The sequence below is a fragment of the Callorhinus ursinus genome, unplaced genomic scaffold (assembly GCF_003265705.2).
Source record: "Callorhinus ursinus isolate GAN/ISIS: 27379988/994484 unplaced genomic scaffold, GSC_fseal_2.0 scaffold16, whole genome shotgun sequence".
In the NCBI taxonomy this organism is placed as follows: Eukaryota; Metazoa; Chordata; class Mammalia; order Carnivora; family Otariidae; genus Callorhinus; species Callorhinus ursinus.
In genome coordinates this window covers 18,450,402-18,473,897 of record NW_027397078.1, presented here as the reverse complement: position 1 = coordinate 18,473,897, position 23,496 = coordinate 18,450,402, and the positions used below count along the sequence as shown (strand labels likewise).

The window sequence follows — 23,496 nt, the reverse complement described above, 5'->3', positions numbered from 1 at the left end:
TCACCTCATTTAGGCAGGCGACAGGCTCCTGGTTGCCCTATGCCTGACTACTTCTGGGTCAGAAGGCAAACTGTGATCAGTTTTCTATGGCTGGGAAATGAATGCATGTAGTATAAAGCAAGGCAAATTATGCTTTGGATGCTTGCTTAGGAGGGTGGCTGTGGACACAGGAGGTACTCAGAAAATGTTGTTAGTAAAGGATCTTGTTTTATTATTATATTTGTACTAATTATTGTTTTATAGAGGTATTAATTTTATATTATTATTTTGTAACCAGATGCTTTGTTGAGATTTATTTTTTCTTAATTTTATTTATGAGAGAGAGAGAGACTGAGAGAACGAGTAGGAGGAGGAGCAGAGGGAGAAAGAGACTCCCTGTGGATCAGGGAGCCCGACGCAGGACCCTGGGATCATGACCTGAGCTGAAGGCAGACAGTTAACCGACTGAGCCATCCAGGTGTCCCAAGATTTTTTTTAATTCTAAGGGTTTTTCAAGTTTCTTTTTTTAAATTTCCATGTAGATATTTTCTTCAGTGATTTTCCTCTACCTTTCTAGTATTTACACTTCATTTTTTCCCCTTAATATATAGCATTCGATAAATAGTCCAGAAGAAAATTGCAATACAATAGGGATAGAAGGCATTCTTATCTCATTTCTGACCTTTGTGGGATTGCCTCTCTGTTCAGTATTTAATATGGTGTTAGCTCCTCGTTTGGGACATATACACTTTATCATGCTGTGGTAGTATCTTTCTATTCCTAGTTTACAAATAATTATTAAAAACGGATATTGGATTTAATGCATGTCTTTTGGATGTCTAATGCGTTGATCATTTGGTTTTTCTGTCTAGTGACTAATCAGTATGACTCTCTGGTTTATATTGGCTAACATTTGTATGGCAGAGATTTACCAATTCCTTTAATCTTTCTGACTTTACTGTTTTCCCTGTCATTCTGTAGAAAATGCATAGTTGTGTTTTTTTATCCAGTGGATTATTTTTCAGGAGAGTTTGATCTTTCTCTTCTTGTTTCATTCATTATGATTTTCAAGCTTTCTTGCAGTTAATTTTGCCATGTGTGGTAGACTTCACATTTATCCCCTTTTACAAGAGAATTATACATCCCTGCCCATTGTCTTGAGATTTTCAGAAATGCCCCATAGGAACAGTCTATGTCCCTTCCCCATTGATGGAAGGTATGGACACATGTCTTGGTTTGGCCAGTATAATGCCAGTGGGCTAGTTATATACTACAACTGAGCTGAAGCAGAAAGGGAGCCTTTGTGTGTTTCATTCTTGTCTTTTTCCCTGTGAAATGAGAAATACTTGTTCTTTTTTAAAAAGATTTTATTTATTTATTTATTTATTTGGCAGAGAATACAAGCAGGGGGAGAGGCAGGCAGAGGGAAAGGGAGAAGCAGGCTCCCTGACGAGCAGGGAGCCTGACACAGGGCTCGATCTCAGGACACTGGGATCAAAACCTGAGCCAAAGGCCAATGCTTAACTGACTAAGCCACCCAGGCGCCCCGAGAAATACATGTTCTATATAGGGATTGATCCTTCAGAAGGGATCCTGGCATGAAGACGACACATGGAGCACAGCCTGAGCCACCACAGCCCAAACTACCCTATTATTCAGCAATTGCATTACCAGGTATTTACCCAAAGGATACAAAAATAATAATTCAAAGAGGTACATGCACCCCAATGTTTATAGCAGCATTATCAACAATAGCCAAATTATGGAACGAGCCCAAATGTCCATTGTATATGCGCGTGCGCACGCACGCGCGCGCGCACACACACACACACACACACACACACACACACACACAAATGGAATATTACTCAGCCATAAAAAAGAATGAAATCTTGCTGTTTTCAACAACATGGATGGAGCTAGAGAGTATTATGCCAAGTGAAATAAGTCAGGAAAAGACATAGATGATCTCACTCATGTGGAATTTAAGAAATAAAACAGACAAACATAGGGAGAAAAAAGAGAGGAAAACCAACAAACGGACGCTTAACTCTAGAGGACACACTGATGGTTACCAGAGGAGAGGTCGGGGGGCGGGAGGATGAACTAGGTGATGGGAAATAAGGCGTGCACTTGTCATGTTGAGCACCAGATGATGTATGGAAGTGTTGAATCACTATATTGTACACCTGAAACTGATATTACACTGTACGTTAACTAACTTGTATTTAAATAAAAACTTAAAAAAATAGAAAATGTAGCATCAATGTATCAATGAAGAGTAAACATTTGTTGTTATAAGACAGTAAGAAGTAAGAATTAGGGGTTGCTTTTTACCACAGCATAATCTAATGAAAGCTGAAAACAGCAAGAACCTGTCTTTATATCTTTTTTATTTTTAAAAAATATTTTATTTATTTATTAGAGAGATGGAGAGCTAGAGCAAGACAGAGCGTGAGCAGGGGGAGGAGCAGAGAGAGAGGGAGAAGCAGACTCGCTGCTGAGCAGGAAGCCCGATGCAGGGCTTGATCCCAGGACCCTGAGCTGATGACTTGAGCCGAAGGCAGTCACTTAACTGACTGAGTCACCCAGTGCCCCAAGAACCTGTCTTTTTTAAAAAAAAATTCTGGGGGCGCTTGGGTGGCTCAGTCGGTTAAGCGTCCAAATCTTGGTTTTGCCTCAGGTCATGATTTCAGGGTCATGAGATGGAGCCCCAGATCAGGCTCCACACTGGGCGTGGAGCCTGCTTAAAATTCTCTCTCTCTCTCTCTCTAAAAAAAAAAAAACAAAACTGTATTGTTAAGTAGTTTATCCAGACAGCTCCTAATTTAATCAGACAAATTAAACTAGTATTTATTGTATTATTTTCTGACCCATTCACAGACTAGCCTTATTGACCAGAGGCACTTAAACAATGATCCCAAGGCCTCTTTGTTAGGGGTAGAGGCAAGGAAGAAAGTGACCCAAATGGCGAATTTCCCCCAAGCTTGTTGCTGAGCAGAATATGTTTAATATCTGGATGTTCCTCTCTAGGTAGGTACAGTATACAAGGGATGTGTATTAGGATAGTTTTGTATCTCACACCATGATTTATTTGCTGCTTCCGCTTTCTCAGTTGCTTGTTAAATAACAAGAGTGAGATAGATGTCAAGTTCTGAATTAAAGCATTTGCCAAAAATATATGAACTGAACTATAGCAGTATAAAGAATTTTATAAAGGAGGGTTTTTTTCTTCTTACCTTATTTATTCATAAATCCTGCGGAGAAAGGCAGGATCCTAATTCTTATTGCCCCCATTTTTTTTACATAGTGAATCAAAGTTCATACATAAAGATGAAAGCATTTTTATCACCAGGTGTCACCAACCAATAAAATTTGCCTTGATTCCAGTTCATACATAACAACGCATTCTGGATCAAATGTAATCCCTAAAATGAAATGCAGTCAATATTATTTTGATCTTTTTTCCAAGGTGTGAAACATACGTTTTAGGAAGATTTCCAAACAATTTGTTCTCATTTTTATCTAAAAATCTAACTCTTTGTTTTCGTAGGAAAAGTTTTCTCTTATTACATCTTTTGTTACTGTTTCTGTTCCATTCCTTTTGATTGATCTTCAGATGTATGATTATCTTCACTGCTGGATCTCTGCTCTCTGCCCTTCACATTAATGATTTCTCCTAATTTTTACTCTTTATATTTCCTTTCTACCTAATAGTACTCCTTAAGTTTTCCTCCATTTTAATAATTTTGCAGTGTCAAATTTCCTCATTATTATTTCCAATAAAGGCATTTAACATGCTAAATAATTTTCATTTCTTTATTAAGCTTTATATTTAACATTATTTTAATTTCTACTTCTTTCTTACCCTATCCTATATCCTATCTCACATTTCTTTTTTTTAGTATTTATTTATTTGAGAGAGCGATCATAAGTGCATGTGAGGTGGGGGAGGGCCCCAGGGAGAGGGATAGAGAGAATCCTCAGGCCGACTCCCATGTGGGGCTCAATCCCAGGACCCTGAGATCATGACCTGAGCCAAAACCAGGACTTGGATGCTCACCTGACTGAGCCACCCAGGTGTCCCCCTATCTCTTATTTCTTATAATCATATTTCCTTAAACAGTACTGTGACCAAATATATGCATTCTAATTTTTACTTATGTTGTTTGTAACTAATACTTTTAAAATTGTGTTGTTCCATTGCATCTTTTAACGTGTTCTCTCCATTTTAACTCAGTTTTGGACTTTTACTCATCACTCTGTGCGTTTCCAGGTGGCTTTCCCTGGCCTGGTAGGAGGATTCCTCCTGCATCACCTCTTTGACCCCCAGAGGACAGTACATTGCCTTAGATGCAGTTGGAACCCACGTAGCACATTAGAAGATGAGATGATAGACATTTCAAAGCTTTGGCAGCCAGAGAGATGGAGAAATTGAGAGTTGTAAGGAATGTTGTCCCTGTTGAGAGTCTTCTTCTTCTCTGTATGTGATGATTTCTGAGATCCCCAAGCTTTCTATAGCAAATACCCTGCCCTTGTACCAAATAACTGATGTGGTCACCTCTAGTCCCCTCCTTGATGCTTTCACTGGGTGACTTCCATCCAGAATTTGACTATGAGTGTTTTTTATTGCTATTGAATTCAGTAACAAAAATCATTTCCATAGCTCACCCTCACCTCCAAACCTTATCCTGCATTATTCAGGAGGTATTTGTGAGTTTCTTCCAGACCTCATCTACTTACTTCTGTCAGTGCCCAACTGCCCTCCTAGGAAAATTCATTTTAAGCAAACATTTTGTAACTTCCTTTTATGTGGCCCCATGGCACTGAATCAGCATAAATATTTTAATGCTTGTCATGTGTATGCCATCCTCCCCTAGGTGCCAGACTCACTATAGCAGGGAAAGAGAAATGTTATCCTATTTCCATTTACCCCATTGTTTCTCCTAAAATCTAGCAGAAATTTTCAAAAGAATGGAGAGAGAGATGGTTTTCCACATGGTGCAAGAAGGCTTTTCATTGATGGAGAATTTACTTTCACCCTCGGAATCAGAAGCCCATTGGCCAGGAATTTTTCGCTTTGTCTAATCTTATATTCAGCTGTCATTTCAAACTTTCCTCACTTTGCTAAACTAACCACCTCACCACGATCATCTTCGTTCTCAGGAGTTAAATTTACCTCTCTCTTCATGGTGAACAAAATTAATTGGATGGAAATCCATCCACCTTCCTGCCTCCAAAATTACACATTTACCTGTTCTTTTACCTGTTCTTTTTCCTTTCCCATGATAATGGAAATGGTCTCCATTTTTCAGCACTAAAATTTGTCTCCTAAGCTGTGTGGAACCCCCAAACCCATTGCCACACAAATAATTCAACAATAATTTATCCCACAAGCCATCTTTGAATATTTCTTTTCCTCCTTCTTATACTGAATCCAGTATTTTGTTTTCTCAGTCTACTGCTATCAGTCTGTATGAAACAACCATCATCTACAGCCTGCACCACTGCAATTGCCTCTTAATGATCCACTCTGATCTTTTAATGTATCCTCTAGCTTTTCCTGATATTATAGCTAAAGTGATCTTTCAGATCTTCCAGAAATACAGATCTGATCATGTCCCTCTATCACATAAAACATTTCATTGCTTCCTATAGAGAAAGCAGAGTCCTTAACATGTCTCTATCAACCTCTCAAGCCTAATCCTATGAGCCTTGCTCACCCAAGGCCATTTTGCTTGCATTCCCTATGCATAGAATATTCTTGCCTTCTCTTGTCATCTCATCAGTACCTACTCACTAAAGATTTTAGTCAAAGCCATCATCCCATTGGAGAAGCTTTTCCTGAGTCTCTGACTCATGGAGCCTATTTCCTGTTAGAATGTAAGTTCTAGGAGAGTAGCGACAATGTATTTTTTAATCACAATTAAAAAAATTTTTATTTGAATGTAGTTGACACACAATATTACATTAGTTTCAGGTGTACAGCATAGTGATTTGATAGATTTCTGCCTTATGCTGTGCTCCCCACAGGTGTAGCTACCATCCGTCACCCTACAAAGCTATTGTAATACCATTTACTATATTCCTTGTGCTGTGTCCTTTTATTCCTGAGACTTACTCATTCCATAGCTGGGAGCCCACATCTCCCACTCACGTTCGCCCATTTTGCCTACCCCCCTTCCTTTCTGGCAACGACCAGTTTGTTCTCTGTATTTATAGGTCTGATTCTTTTTGTTTATTTGTTTATTCATTTGTTTTTCTTTAGATTTCACATATGAATGAAATCATATGGCATTTGTCTTTCTCAGTTGGACTTATTTCACATATCATAATACCTTATAGGTCCATTCATCTCATCACAACTGGTATGATCTCATCCTTTTTATGGCTGTGTAATCCTTGATTGTATATATACCGCATTTTCCTTATCTATTTGTGTATCTGTGGACATCTAAGTTGCTTCCGTATCTTGGCCCTTGTAAATAATACTGCAGTAAACATGGGGTGCCTGTATCTATTCAAATTAGTGTTTTTATTTTCACTGGGTAAATACCCAGTAATGAAATTATTGGATTACATGGTTTTTGTATTTTTAATTTTTTGAGGAACTTCCATACTGTTTTCTACAGTGGCTATACCAATTTACATTCCCACCACCCAAACACAAGGGGTTTTTTTCTCCACATTCTCATGAACACTTGTTATTTCTCGTCTTTTTGAATTTAGCTATTCTGACCAATACCTCATTGTGGTTTGGATTTGCATTTCTCTGATGTTTAGTGATGTTGAGCATCTTTTCATGTGTCCATTACCATCTATCTGTATGTTGTCTTTGGAAAAATGTCTATTCAGGTCTTCTACCCATTTTTTAATTGGATTCTATGAGAGTTTTTTTGGTGTTGATGTTATATACATTCTTTACATACTTTGGGTATTAACCCCTTATCAGATATATTGTTTGCAATTATCTTCTCCTCTTCAGTAGGTTGCCTTTTTTTTTGTTGATAGTTTCCTTCACACTGCAAAAGCTTTTTACCCTGGTGCAGTCCCAGTAATTTTTCATTTTGTTTCTCTTGCCAGAGGAGACACATCTAGAAAACTGTTTCCACAGCTGATGTCAAAAAAATTCTTGCTTTCTTATAAGAATTTTAGGGTTTCAGATCTCACATTTAGGTCTTTAATCCATTTTGATTTATTTTTGTGTATGATGTGAGAAATTGGACCAGTTTTGGGTTTTTTGCAGTTTTTGTCCAGTTTTCCGAACACCATTAGTTGAAGAGATTGACTTTTCCCCATTGTATATTCTTCCCTGCTTTGTTGTAGATTACTTGACCATAAACATATGGGTTTTTTTCTGGGTTCTTTATTCTGTTCTCTTGATCTGTGTGTCCGTTTTTCTGCCACTACCGTAGTGTTTTGATTACTATAGCTTTGTAATATATCATGAAATCTGGGATTGTGATACTTCCAGCATTGTTTTGCTTTCTCAAAATTGCTTTGGCTATTTGGGGTCCTTTGTGCTTCCGTACAACTTTTAGCATTATTTGTTTTAGTTTTGTGAAAAATACTAATGGTGTTTTGATAGGGAATGTATTAAATTTCTGTATTGCTTTTGGTATTGTGGACATTTAAACAATATTTCTTGGAATCCATGAGCATGGACTATCTTTCCATTTCTTTGTTTCATCTTTAATTCCTTTTATCAGTGTTTTATAGTTTTTAGAGGACAGGTCTTTCAACTTTTTGGTTAAGTTTATTCTTTTTGGTGCAGTTATAAATGGAATTGTTTTCTTAATTTCTCTTTCTGCTATTTCATTGCCAGTGTATAGAAATGCTATCGATTTCTGGGTATTGATTTTGTATTTTGCAATTACTGAACTCAGTATTACTTCTGGAAGCTTTTTCATGGGGGTTTTAAGGATTTCTATGTACTATCATGTCATCTGCAAATTGTGATAGTTAACTTCCTCTTTACCAATACAGATGCCTCTTATTTATTTGTCTTGTCTGATTGCTGTGACTAGGACTTCCAATACTATGTTAAATAAAAGTGGTAAGAGTGAACATTCTTGTCTGTTCCTGATCTTAGAAGAAATTGAGTATGATGTTAGCTGTGGGTTTTTTTATATGGCCTTTACTATGTTGAGATATGTTCCCTCTAAATCCACTTTGTTGAGTTTTTATCATGAATGGTTGTTGAATTTTATCAGATTCTTTTTCTATATCTATTGAGATGGTTATATGACTTTTATCCTTGATTTTGTTGATGTGTATATGATATTGATTGATTTGCAAATGTTGAACCATGCTCGCATCCCCAGAATAAATCCCACTTGATTGAGGTAGATGATCCTTTTAATGTATTGTGGAATTTGGTTTGCTAATATTTTGTTGAGGATTTTTGCATATATGTTCATCAGGGATATTGGCTTGTAGTTTTTATGTGTGTGTGGTGTCTTTGTCTACTTTTAGTATCAGGGTAATGCTAGCCTCATAGAATGTATTTGTAAGTTTTCCTTCCTCTTCTGGTTTTTGCAGTAGTTTGAGGAGAATAGGTGTATTAAGTCTTCTTTAAATGTTTGATAGAATGGGGCACCTGGGTGACTCAGTCAGTTAAGCGTCTGCCTTTGGCTCAGGTCATGATCCCAGGGTCCTGGAATCAAGCCCCACATTGGGCTCTCTGCTCAGCAGGGAGCTTGTTTCTTCCTTTCCCTCTGCCTGCTGTTCCCGTTTGTTTGTTCTCTCTGTCAAATAATAAAATCTTTAAAAATAAATAAATATTTGGTACAATTCATATATGAATCAATATGGTCATAAACTTTTATTTTTTGGTAGTTTGTAAATTACCAATTCAATTTCGTATTAGTAATTGGTCTGTTCACATTTTCTATTTCCTCCTGATTCTGTTTTGGAAGGCTGTATGCTACTAGGAATTTATTCATTTCTTTTAGGTTGTCCAGTTTGTTGGTATGTAATTTTTTTGTAGTATTCTCTTGTGATCCTTTGTATTTCTGTGATGTCAGTTGGTGTTTTTTTACACTTAAAATTTTTATTTTGAATAGGAATAGAGTTGAAATACAATGTCACATTAGTTTCAGGTTTGCAACTTAGTGATTTTACAAGTTTATTCATTATGCTATGTTCACCACATATGTAGTTACCATCTGTTCTGTTACTATTACAATATCATTGACTGTCCCTGCCTTTTATTCCCATGACTTACTCATTCTATAACTGCAGACCTGTATTACCTTCTCCCGGCGTCCGTTTTGTCCAACCATCTACCCTCTTGTCCTCTGGCAACCATCAGCTTGTTCTCTGCATTTATAGGTCTGATTCTGCTTTTTGTTTTGTTTATTCTTCATAAATCGAATCATACGGTATTTGTCTTTCTCAGACTTAGATATTTCACTTAGCATAATACCCTCTAGGTCCATTAATGTTGTTGCAACTAGCATGAAGCCATCCTTTTTATGATTGTATAATATTCTGTTGTAGGTATGTATATCATATTTTCCTTATCTTTTCATCTCTTCATGGACACGTAGACTGTTTTCATATCTTGGCTATTGTAAATAATGCTGAAATATGCATAGGGGTGCATATGTCTTTTTCAGTTAGTGTTTTCAATTTTCTTTGTGTAAATAGCCAATAGTGGAATTATTGGATCATATGGTATTTCTATTTTGAATTTTTTTTGGCTCTTTTCAGTTTATTGCATGAAGGAGTTACACTAGTCCAAGTTAAAAGCAGACCCCAAATGGTTACATTATATAAGCTGTGAAGTTTTTAAACTCGTGACAAGGGACAGAAGGGAAATTCTACTCATTGCAAGGAAATCCTCACTTCAGCTTCAGTGAGCCAAAAGCACTTAAAAACCCATGAACCATCAGCTGGTCATCCTTAGCCAGTCCAGTCTATACCAAGAACTGGGATATGTTCTTGCGCTAGTCACCCTGTAGCTGAATTACTTCTCCATATTCTGGATGCTCAATTACAGTACCATTGCAGGCAAATTTCTTCTTAAATGCCTTCACTGGTTTCTTATTATCCATAATTATCAGTGATCCCTTGGACTGTAGTAAGGGTCTTCCTGCCATTCCTCTGTTGAATTCTTATATGGATGTAATCCTCAGTGCCAGCAAGAAGCAGCTCATCACCCTTACTTGCATCAGCAAAGGGATCGAAAGAATGGAGGTTCTGGATATTGGACATACAATACAATTCCTTTCCCTTGGTGGAAACAGCCTGAGGAAGGCAGTGATGGGAGAAGGCGGGGGGGGGGCGGGGGGACGGAGCGTCCAGATGCAAGGGGGCTCAAGGGGGAGGCAGTGGCTCAGTGACTCGGCCTCTAATTTGAGTTTTGTAAGAAACCTCCATACTATTTTCCATAGTGGCTGTACCAATTTACATTCCCACCAACAATGCACAGAAGTTCCCTTTTTTTCCACATCTTCATGAACACTTTTTATTTCCTGTGTTTTTTATTTTAGCCATTCTAACAGGTATGAGGTGATATCTCATTGTGGTTTTGATTCGCATTTCCCTGATTAGTGATGTTGAGCAACTTTTCATTTGTCTGTTAGCCATCTGTATGTCTTCTTTGGACAAATGTCTATTCAGGTCCTCTGCCCATTTTTCAATGGGATATGTTTTTTGGTGTTGAATTATGTAAGTTCTTTATATGTTTTGGATATTAACCCCTTATTGAATGTATCATTTGAAAATATCTTCTCCCTTTCAGTAGGCTGTTTGTTTTGTTGATGGTTTCCTTTGCTCTGCAAAAATTTTTTATTTTGGTATAGTCCTGATAGTTTATTTTTGCTTATATTTCCCTTGCTGTAAGAGACATATCTGGAAAAATGGTTCTTTGGCTGATGTCAGAGATATTATTGCTTGCGTTCTCTTCTAGGGTTTTTATGGTTTCAGGTCTCACATTTAGGACTTTAATACAACTTGAGTTTATTTTTGTGTATGGTGTTAGGAAATAGTCTGGTTTTATTCTTTTACATGTAGCTGTCCAGGTCTCCCACCATCATTTATTGAAAAGACTGTCTGTTCCCCTTTATATACTCTTGCCTCTTTTCTCATAGGTTAATTAGACCTAAAAGTGTGGGTTTATCTCTGGTGTCTCTATTCTGTTCATCTATATGTTTGATTTTTGTGCCAGTACCATACTGTTTTGATTGCTACAGCTTTGTATTATATCTTGAAATTGGAGACTGTGATACTTGTGATACTTTGAGCTGGGGCCTTTCTCAGAAATGCTTTGGGTATTTGGGGTCCTTTGTGGTTCCATACAAATTTTAATAGTATTTGTTCTAGTTTTGTGAAAAATGCTAGTGATATTTTAATAGGGATTGCATTAAATCTCTGTATTGCTTTGGGTAATATGAACATTTAAACAATATTGGTTCTTCCAATTCATGAGCATGGAATATCTTTCCATTTGTGTCATCCTCAATTTCTTTCATTAGTGTTTTATAGTTTTTGGAGGACAGGTCTTTTACCTCTTTGGTTAATTTTATTCCTAGTTATTTTATTCTTTTTGGTGCAATTATAATGGTGTTGTTTTTTAAAAATTTGATTTCTGTGACTTCACTGTGAGAGTATAGAAATGCTACCAATTTCTGGGTATTAATTTTGTATCCTGCCACTTTACTGAATTCATTTATTACTGCTAGTAGTTTTTTTGTTGGAATCTTTGGGGTTTTCTATATATAGTATTATGTCATCTGGAAATAGTGCCAGTCACTTTCTTCTTTACCAATATGGATACCTCTAATTTCTTTGTCTTGTGTGATTGCTGTTGCCAAGACTTTCAGTACCATGTTGAGTAAAAGTGGTAAGAGCGGACATCCTTGTCTTTTTCCTGATCTTAGAAGAAAAGCTCTCAGTTTTTCACCATTGAATATGATGTTAGCTGTGGGTTTTTCTCATGTGACCTGTACTATGTTGAAGTATGTTCCCTCTAAACCTACTCTCTTGAGAGTTTTTTTTATCATGAATGCATGTTGAATTTTGCAAATGCTTTTTCTGCATCTTTTGAGATGATTATGATTTTTACCCTTTGTTTTGTTGATGTGGTATATGATGACGATTGATTTGCAAATATTGTATTATCTTTGTATCCCAGGAATAAATCCCACCTGATTGTGGTGAATGATCTTTTTCATGTATTGTTGGATTTGTTTTACTAATATTTTGCTGAGGATTTTTGCATCTCTGTTCATCAGAGATATTGGCCTGTAGTTTTCTTTATTTGTGGCATCTTTGTCTACTTTTAGTATCAGGGTAATGCTGGCCTCATAGAATGTATTCAGAAGCTTTCCTTCCTCTTCTGTTTTTCAGAATATTTTGAGGATGTTTGGTAGCATTCACCTGTGAATCAATGTGGTCTTGGACTTTTATTTTTTGGTATACTGATTCAATTTTATACTAGTAATAAGTCCATTCAAATTTTTTTCTTTCTTCCTGATTCAGTTTTGGAATGTTACATGTTTCTAGGAGTTTAACCATCTTTTCTAGGTCATCCAGTTGGTTGGTGTGTCATTTTTCATAGTATTCTCTTAGAATCCTTTGTATTTCTGTGATGTCAGTTGTTACTTCTCCTCTCTCATTTTTGTTTTTATTTGTTTGGGTCCTTTTTCTCTCTCTCTCTTTTTTTTCCCCTTGTGTGTCCTACTAAAGTTTTGTCAATTTTGTTTATCTTTTCAAAGAACCAGCTCTTGAGCTCATTGATTTTTTTCGTTTTTTTTTTTAAGTCTCTATGGCATTTTTTTCTGCTCTGATCTTTATTATTTCCTTTGTCCTCCTCCCCTGGGTCTTCATTCTTCTTTTTCTAGTTCCTTTAGATGTAAGGTTAGATTGTTTATTTGAACTTTTTTCTTGTTTCTTGAGGTAAGCCTGTATAATTATATACTTCACTCTTAGAACTGCTTTCACTCTGTTCCAAAGACCGGACCATTGTGTTTTCATTTTCATTTTTCTCCATGTATTTTTAAAATTTCTTCTGTTTTTAAAGTTTTATTTATTTGAGAGCAAGCTCATGCATGAGCTGGGGGGGCGGGTTGTGTAGAGGGGGAGGGAGAGAGAGAATCTCAGGCAGACTCCCCATTGAGTGCAGAACCTGATACAGGGCTCAATTTCACAACCCTGAGATCATGACCCAAGCTGAAATCAAGAGTTGGATGCTTAACTGACTGAGCCACCCAGGTGCCACTAATTTCTTCTTTGATTGTTTCCTTGACCCATTGGTTGTTTAATGTCATGTTGTTTAGTCCCCATGTTTTTGTGTTTTTCCAGTGTTCTTGTGATTTATTTCTAGTTTTATACCACTGTGATCAGAAATGATGCATGGCATTATTTCAGTCATCTTAAATTTATTGACACTTGTTTTGTGGTGTAATATGTGATCTCTTCTAGGGAATGTTCCATGTGCACTTGAAAATAATGTGTATTCTGTTGGTTTTTGATGGAATGTTCTGTATATATTTGTTATGTCCATCTGGTCCAATGTGTCATTCAAAGACATTGTGTCCTTGTTGATTTTCTGTCCAGATTATCTATCCACTGATGTAAGTTGAGTGTTAAAGTTCTTTACTATTTATATATTACTATCAATGTCTCTTTCTGTCCATTAATATTTGCACCTAGTATTTAGGTGCTCCAGTGTTGGTTGCATAGATATTTATAATTGTTGTATCTTCTTGTTGGATTGATTCCTTTATCATTATGCAATTCCCTTCTTTGTCTCTTGTCAGCTTTTGTTTTAAAGGTTTTTGTTTTTGTTTTTGTTTTTGTTTTTTTGTCTGATATGAGTATTGCTACCCTGGCTGGTTTTTTTTTGCTTCATGGAAGCACAGTGAATGTTTTTCCATCCCTTCACTTTCAGTCTGTACGTGCCTTTAGGTGTGAGGTGAGTGTCCTGTAAGCAGCATGTAGATGGGTTTTGTTTTTTTTTTATCCATTCCACCACACTGTGTATTTTGATTGGATCATTTAGGCCATTTACATTTAAAGTAATTATTGATAGCTATGTACTTATTTCCATTTAAAAAATTTGTTTTCTAGTTGTTTTTGTAGTTCTTCTTTGTTCTGTTCTCTTCATCTCATTCTTTGTGTTAGATGAGTATCTACAGCATTATGTTTGGCTTTCTTTCACTTTATTTTTTGTATATTTGTCATAGGTTTTGTGTTTGTGATTACCATGAGATTTATATATAACATCCTAAGTAAATAGCTATCTATATTAATTTGATGGTCATTTCAGTTCAAACACATTCTTCAAATAAATTTTCCACACCTTTCTCTCTCTTCTGAGACCCTTTAATGCAAATATTTGCTTGATGTTGTCCAGGAGATCTCGTAATCTATTCTCTTTTTTTTTTTCCACATTTTTTTTTCTCTTTTTGCTGCTCAGCTTGGATTCTTTCCATTACCTTGTCTTCCAGATCGCTGATACATTCTTCTGCATCCTCTAATCTACTGTTGGTTACCTCTGGTGTATTTTTTATTTCAGTTTTTGTATTCTTGAACTCTGGTGCTTTAAATATTTTCTGTCTCTTTATTGAAGGTCTCACTGAGTTCTTCCACTCTTTTCTCCAGCCCAGTGAGTATCTTAATGATCATTACTTTAAATTCTATATCAGCCATATTGGTTATTTTTGTTCCATTTAATTCTTTTTTTTTTTTTCTGAGTCTTTTTCTTGTTCTTTCTTTTGCAGCATATTTCTCTGTCTCCCCATTTTGCTTGTCTCTCTGTGTTTGTTTCTGTGGATTAGGTGAAATGGCCACTTCCCCTAAACTTGAAGGAGTGGTCCTGTGTATGGTGTTCCCCATGTACACTGTGTGTGATTGCTGACTTTGGCTGGCTGACTAGAGCTGTGGCAATATATTGCTAGTTACTCTTTTAAGGGGGAGAGAAGTTCCTGCAGCCCCTCAACCTTTTTACACTGTGGCTTTTTCTCTGTGTCCCAATGGCTTCTGTGCCTGCTGAGGTTGCAGGCTCATGGAGATCACCAGACTCACCCATTATGGTGACCTGACCCTGCTCCAGTCTAGGCTTTTAAGGTGGGGCGGATATGTAAACCATGTCATTCTCCAGCCCCTCTGACCTGGAGAGCATTCCCACAGCTCCTCTGCTGCTTGGCAGAGTTCTAGTGTTTTCTCTTTTATATGCTAGTTGCTCTTTTAAACCACATCATTTTTTTCTGTGCCCATGGTCAAAGGAATCTGTTCCTGGACCCTCAGCATTATCCCTCTTCATTGCTTTTAGCAGCTTAGAGGGTGGGGGTTCCCTTTGTTATTGTATCTCCATTTCTCTAGCTCTTCTCTCTATCTTTGGTTGTTTAGTAGTTGTTCACTCAGCCCTCAGTTCTTCAGGAGCGATTGTTCCATTAATAGGTGTAATTTGGTATGTTCCACGGAGGTGAGTTCAGAGTCTTTCTATGTTGCCATCTTGAACTGGAATTCCCAATGTCAGTTGTTTTTTAATCAGTTTTATTCCCAGCACCTAGCATAACTCAAAGAACAGAGTATGCCTCAATAAATATTTGAGGACTGAATAAATTAATGAGGACTGAACACTGGAAAAGAAATTTGTATGTAATGGAAGCTGAGAAAAAAACAAACATGGAAGTTAGAAGAAACTCAGTAGAGACTTTAGCTTCAGAAGTTGGGGGTGAAGGAGTGAATTTCACAAAGGAAAGGAGCAGTAAACCTATCAAATGCTGCTGGAAAGTCAGTTGATCCCATGGAATTAACCAATATGTGGGTAAATTGATGACTTTAGGGATAGTGGTTTCAGTGGAGTGATGAGGGCAGAATCTGAACTATAGCAGGTTGAGGAATAACATAGAGAAGAGGAGATAATGTATATAAACAGATCTTTAAACATATTTGTCGGGGCACCTGGATGGCTCAGTCATTAAGCGTCTGCCTTTGGCTCAGGTCATGATCCCAGGGTCCTGGGATCGAGCCCTGCATCGGGCTTCTTGCTCCGCGGGAGGCCTGCTTCTCCCTCTCTCACTCCCCCTGCTTGTGTTCCCTCTCTCGCTGTGTATCTCTTGTCAAATAAATAAATAAATACTTAAAAAAAACCATGTTTGTCTTTGGAGAAAAGGAGGGAAATAGAGTGGTATATATAACAGCACATGGCTTAAAAGGAGAGTCTTTTATTTTACTATGGGAGGAAGATGCTGACATTTAAATACTGATAGAAAAGAGCGAGCTGAGAGAAAGAGTGAAGATACAGAATTTAAGTATCTGTAGAACAAAATGAATACTATTTTTGTTAAATAAAATGAGGGAGATTCCCTTGAAATGGGTTTTACTTCCGTCCACCCAGGATAGACCTTTAAAATCAAGAAAAGCAATTCAGATTTTAGTATAAAGCATGAAAATGAAATAAGGTAATTACAAAGACTGTTATGGCTAGCAGAGTATGATCGGTACCCCCTTGCCACCCTCTCACCTGGGATGTCACGTAAGACTGAGCCATCATTGGGAATTTACATTTTGAGACCTTTGAAAATGAAATGAAACCTACATACTAGTATTTCCTTTTTCGAAGTTAATTTAATAGGCTTAGTTTATAAATAATGCTAATTCCGTTGGAAATTTCTGAAGGACATTCCTAGTTGTTGTGGTTGTTTTATTCTAGTTTACAAATTGATTACTGTCAAGTAGCATGATAAGGATACAAAAGAGACAAGGACTGGGGATTAGAAGGAGTCAGCGACAGCTCTAGCTCTGTTGCTAATTAGCTCTGGGACATTGCCATCCTCTTTAATCTTTCCTGCCTTACTTTCCCCATCTACAAAATGAGCATAATAAGGTCTTTCATACTTCTCTCACAAGGCATATATTATGAGGATCAAATGTGTTCATGTGTATGAAAGCCTTTTTATTCATATAAAATACTATTCACAGGAGCTGGATGAGAAGAAATGAAACCTCAGTGCAAAATGTTGCTTCATCCCTTTCCAGGCATGTGACTTTTGACAGGCTCCTTAACACTTTTATTCCTCAGTCCCCTCACCCAGGAAGTAGGGGTAATATTCCTTAGTTCTGGAAATTTTTATTAAGATTAAATGAGTTGTGAATGAAATGAGAGAGCAGACCTGTTAAATGTGCCTTGATGTGAGGTTTATTTGGCCTATGATTTTGTTCTTTTATTTTCAATGTAGGGGGAGACGACTCTACTTGGATGGTTTGACATTAGACAGGATTTAGGGTCTGATGGGTTAAAGTATTTTACACCTTTGTTATTTGAGGGGTGGTCCCCAGGGCGGCAGCGGCAGCGGCAGCGGCACTAAGGAGCTTATCAGGAATGCAGAATCTTAGGCCCCACTCCAGACATAATGAGAATATACATTTTAACAAGATCCCCAGATGATGTGTACACAATTAATTTTGGAAATCACTGTTTAACAAGCCATCTGGTTGTGAGAAGTGGGTTCAAAGAGCACAGTGTACATATTATAACCTATGCTGCCATTTCCTCCCCTTCATTATCTTTGTCTTCAGTTTCCCGACTCTGTTTTACTATGAAAATGAAATGAACTGAAGATGAGAAAAAAAGAGCGAGAAGTTGAAGAAGCTTCAAATATGTCTGTGAAGTGGTTTTCCACTAGGGCAAGAATTAGCTTCAGAGCTGTCCTGTGCCTTTCTCTTTGTTCCTCATTAGATGTCTCTGCCTGGAATAACACTGTCAAAGTGGGGCCCTTCTTGTCCTCCCTGCCCATCTGTTCTTTAACTTGCCACCACTGTCAAAGGCCCTATTAAAATGCTCTGTGCTAAGGAGAGTGTCCAAGTTACTGCTTATTAACAAGCAAGGTAGTTTTAGTTCTACAGATTCTCCTGGTTGCTTCTCACAGATGAAGGTGAAATGTAGAAAAATATTTAAGCACTGAGTTTATGACTTTTGATTAGGCATTTAGAGATACGTCCTTTTCAAAAAGTAGGCAGAAAATAAAGTTGAGTCTGTTGCAATAAATTTCAGTAACAATCAAACTGCATAGTCTGAGTCTGTCATGAGTAAAAATTGCATTGTTTCTTTTTCAAATTTATTTTACTTTGTGAAATGACCCATTGGAATACTGGGGAAGCTTGTTACTGTTGACACTGATGATATTTCAGCAACATAGTAAGTTTGCACATTGCTGATAAAGGTAAAGTAAGTCTACTTTAGTTCAATCCAAGATCTGTAGCTTTTTGCTAAATATCAAGAGAGTCATCTTGTCAGTGCTCCAGAGGAAAGGGATTTACAAGTTATCCAAAATAGGTTAGAATCTCCTGGGATGAAAAGATACGTCATGAGAATAAATGTATGGTGAGGTTATCAGGGGAGTGTTTCTAGTTGACGCCCACAATTTTTAAATATTTCCTTCGTTAAAATTCTTCCTTTAAACAGCAAATGACCCTTTAAACATAGCATCTAAATTTTGATTTATGGTAAATCGGATGTTAGTGCAGTTTGATTTAAATGTCTTTAGGGGTCACCATGATTTTTGAAGCAGTATATATTGTGTTTCTCTGGAGGCCTCCCACACAACATTTAAAGTTTTGTGTGTCCCTTGGAGGTTTAGTGAGAGAATTGTTGCTCTTTATTTCATGCTAACAGGCTCAATTTTTCAATTCATAATTAAATAGCCCATAGTCATGTTGAGGGGCTGCTAGAATTGGCGCTACTCAAGCAAACCTTGAGGAAGTTATGGCAAATAAAGGCTAAGAAGATGATCGCCTGAGAAATAAAGATGATTAAATAGTCAGACCCACCAGGGCTCTCAGAATGCAGTTAGCAGTGATTATGAGCATTTGAAACAAACACAGATCCAGTCATTGCTAAGTAAAATCAACGTTGAATAATGGATTCTGCTCTTATGATCTTGCTGCAAAATTTAGAAAAGGAAATATACAAATGAGTCTTCGCAAAATGTCTGAAAGGCAGGGAAAAATAGCATTTCAAACAAGCAAGTTTACTGTAAATAACATTAGCTTGAATAGTATGCAATTCACATGTTAGATATGGTCTTGTTCTATGTTATGTGTTCAGGTTCAAGGTAAAATAGACCTATTAATAATTTTTTCAGTTCTCATTTTGCTAACCTTTTAACTTCTGGCTGTTGGGAGAGCAAAATCCCAATGACTAAGATTCTTTTGTGCTTTACACCCTTCAGAAACAAGAAGATATTGAACACTTTGTTGTTAAAAGGAAGAAAAGGCGGGAGGGAAGGAAGGGAGAAGGGAGGGAAGGAGGGAGGGAGGAAGGAAGGAAGGAAAGAAAGCAAGGCAACAAGGCAGACAACTTGCATGACCTGATGTGGTTCATTAAAAATTCAGCCCGTACCTTCCAGAGTATCACTTCCAATTAAGATCAATTTATGATTAGACAATGTGGGCAGCTATCTTGGTAACATGTTTTGATTGGATCTGCAAATTGAAATCCTACCTTAAAGTAACTCTTTTTTTTTTTATTTGAGTATAGTTGACGTACCGTATTACATTAATTTCAGGTGTACGACCTAGTGAGTGATTCAGTAAATCTATACATCATGCTGTGCTCACAAGTATACTATCATCTGTCCCCATAGAGCACTATTCTAATACCATTGACTATATTCCATGTGCTGTATCTTTCATCCCGTAACTTATTTGTTCCGTAACTGGAAGCCTGTATCTCCCACTCCTCTTCACCTGTTTTGCCCACCTCCCACCCCTCTCCCCTCCGGCAACCACCAGTTTTTTTCTGTATTTATAGGTCTGATTCTGCTTTTTCTTTGTTTATTCATTTGTTTTTTAGATTGCACATACGAATGAAATCATATGGTATTTGTCTTTCTCCGTCTGACTTACTTCACTTACCATAATACCCTCTAGGTCTGTCCACATTGTCGCAAATGGCAAGAGCTCATCCTTTTTCATGACTGAGTAATATTGCATTGCATGTATATGTTTGTGTATGGGTGTACACACACACAGATACACACCCCGCATCTTCCTTACTCATTTGTCAATGGACGCTTGAGTTGCTTCCATATCTTGGCTATTGTAAATAGTGCTGCAGTCAATATAGGGGTGCATATATCTTTTTGAATTAGTGTTTTCATTTTCTTTCAGTTCAAAGTAGCTCTTTCTCAAATCTTTGGGAAATTATTTTTCAAGTTACTGTTTCAAAACGCAATAAAGCATATGTGTATTCTTATTTAAAAGTAATGCACTATTATTGCAGAGTATTTTAAAATATAGAAAAACAAAGCAGAACAAATAGTTCTGATTTCACTGCCTAAAGAGAGAACTACTGTTTACATTTGTCCATTAAGTGTTTTTTAGTACATATGCACAAATTATAAAAAATGTTTTGTAATATAACGGTTTCCCTTAATATATGGGAAAGATCTTCCTGAACACTGCATATTCTTTTACAACTTAAGTTTTAAAAGATTGAATAGTATTCCACCTTGTGAATTTGTAATAATTTGTTAATCAACACCTATTTGGGAATGTTTATATTATTTATAATTTTTAGTTTTTAAAAACAATACTGAAATCAACATTGTTGCTCAGTGATTTTCAGTCATAGGTGATTTTACCCCCAACTGGACATCTGGCAATATCTGTAGATATTTTTGGTTGTCTTAATGGAGTGGAAGGGGGAGATATCATTGCCATCTAGTGAGTAGAAAAATATATTTCACAAGATTATTGAAACCTGAATGAGGTTCCCTAGATGTGCTTATAAAATTAAGATATTAATTTCCACTTTTTAAAAAGATTTTATTTATTTATTTGACAGAGAGTGAGATAGAGAGAGCAGGAACACAAGCGGGGGAGTGGAAGAGGGAGAAGCAGGCTTCTCGCCAAGCAGAGAGCCCGACACGGGGCTCGATCCCAGGACCCCGGGACCATGCCCCAAGCCGAAGGCAGATGCCTAACGACTGAGTCCCAGGCGCCCTTTAATTTCTACTTATTAACAATAATACTTTTAACTTTATCTACCAAAAAGTTCAAAGTTTCTGTTGAAAAAATGTTTTATAATTTCATTTTTGTATTCAAGTATAATTATACAGTGTTATATTAGTTTCAGGTATACAGTGTAATGATTCAACGATTCTATAAATTACTCAGTGCTCATCAGGTGTACTCTTAATCCCCTTTTATCTATTTCATCCATCCCTACACCCACCTCCTCTCTGGCAACCACCAGTTCTCTGTATTTAAGAGTCTGGATTTTTGTGTCTTTTTTTTCTTTGTTCATTTGTGTTGTTTCATAGATTCCACATATGAGTGAAATCATACAGTATTTGTCTTTCTCTGACTTATTTCATTCAACATTATACCCTCTAAGTCCATCCATGTTGTTGTAAATAGCAATATTTCATTCTTTTTTATGGCTGAGTAATACTCCATTGTATATATAACCAAATATTCTTTATCCATTCTTCTATGGTTGGACACTTGGGTTGCTACCATATCATGACTACTACAAACAATGCTGCAGTAAACAGAGGTGCTATCTTTTCAAATTAGTGTTTTTGTTTTCTTTGGGTAAATACCTAGTAATGCCATTACTGGATCTCACAGTAATTCTATTCTTAATTTTTTGAGGAACTTCCATACTGTTTTACACAGTGGCTGCACCAATTTACATTCTCACAAGTAGGGCATTTTCTCTACATCCTTGCCAACACTTATTTTTTGTGTTTTGATCTTAGTCATTCTGACAGGTTTAAGGTGCTATCTCATTGTGGATTTGATTTGCATTTCCCTGATGATTCATGATGTTGAGCAACTTTTCATGAGTCTATTGGCCAACTGTATGTGTTCTTTGGAAAAATGTCTATTCGAGTCCTCCACCCATTTTTTAGTTGGATTGTTTGGTTTTTATGGGTCTCTTTGTTGTTGAGTTGTATAAGTTCTTTATATATTTTGGATATTAATCCTTTATCAGGTGTATCATTTTCAAATATCTTCTCCCATTCTGTAGGTTGTCTTTTTGTTTTGTTGATGGTTTCCTTCACTGTGCAAAAGTTTGTTATTTTGCAGTAGTCCCAATAGTTAAATTTTGATTTTTTTCCCTTACCAGAGGAGACATGCATAGAAAAATGTTTCTATGGCTGATGTTAAAAAAATTACTACTTAAAAAAAATTACTACTTATAGGGGCTGCTGGGTGGCTCAGTAGGTTAAGCATCAGCCTTCAGTTCAGGTCATGATTTCGGACCTGGGATTGAGCCCTGCATCAGGCTCCCTGCTCAGCGGGGATTCTGTTTCTCCCTTTCCCTCTGTGCTCTCTCCCTCGTGCTCTCTCACTCTCTCAAGCAAATAAATAAAATCTTTAAAAAATTACTACTAATTACTACTTATATTTTCTTCTAGGAATTTTATGGTTTCAGGTCTCACATTTAAGTCTTTAATCTCTTTAGAGTTTTTTTGTGTGTATGGCATCAGAAAATGGTCCAGTTCCCTTCTTTTGCATGTATGTGTCCAGTTTTCCAAATACCATTTGTTGAAGAGACTCTTCCCCCCATTGTATATTCTTGCCAGTTATGTCATAGATTAGTTGACTATAAAATTGTGGTTTTATTTCTGAGCTCTCTGTCCTGTTTCGTTGATCTCTGTGTCTATTTTTGGATGGGACCGTATTGTTTTTGATTACTGCAGCTTTGCAGTATACTTCAAAATCTGAGATTTTGATAACCTCCAGCTTTGTTTTTCTTTTCCTAGTTTGCTTTGGCTTTTGTGGTTCCCTGTGAAAAATGATGTTGGTATTTTGATAGAGATTGTACTGAACCTGTAGATTGCTTTGGGTAGTATGGACATATTAACAATATTGGTTTATCTAATCCATGAGCATGGGCTATCTTTTTTTTATTTTTTTAAATTTTATTTATTTATGTGACAGAGACACGGACAGCGAGAGAGGGAACACAAGGAGGGGGAGTGGGAGAGGGAGAAGCAGGCTTCACACCGAGCAGAGAGCCCCATGTGGGGCTCGATCCCAGCACCCTGGGATCACGACCCGAGCCGAAGGCAGATGCTTAACCAACTGAGCCACCCAGGTGCCCCAGAATATCTTTCCATTTGTTTGTGTCATCTTCCATTTCTTTCATCAGTGTTTTTTGTTTTGTTTTGTTTTTTTAATCAGAGTACAGGTCTTTCACTTCCTTGGCGAAGTTTATTCCTAGGTATTTTTTTGGTACAATTATAAATAGGATTGTTTTCTTAATTTCTCTTTCTGCTACTTATTAATACATAAAAATGCAACACATTTCTGGGTATTAATTTTGTATCCTGTGACTTTACTAAATTTCTTTATTAGTTCTAGTAGTTATTAGGTTGAGTCTTTAGGGTTTTCTATATATCATATCAGGTCATCTGCAAAGAGTGGAAGTTTTACTTCCTATCACTTTGGATGCCTTTCTTCTTTTTTCTTGTCTGATTGCTATGGTTTTGATATATGCTGTACTACGCTGAATGAAAGTGGTGAGAGTGGACATCCTTGTCTCCTTGC

At 36.9% G+C, this 23,496-nt stretch overlaps 1 pseudogene; it reads right to left on the bottom strand.

Moving 5' to 3' along the window:
* Positions 1–9,824: 9,824 nt before the first annotated feature.
* On the bottom strand, positions 9,825–10,197 carry LOC112812949 (eukaryotic translation initiation factor 1 pseudogene; annotated as a pseudogene).
* Positions 10,198–23,496: the final 13,299 nt, after the last annotated feature.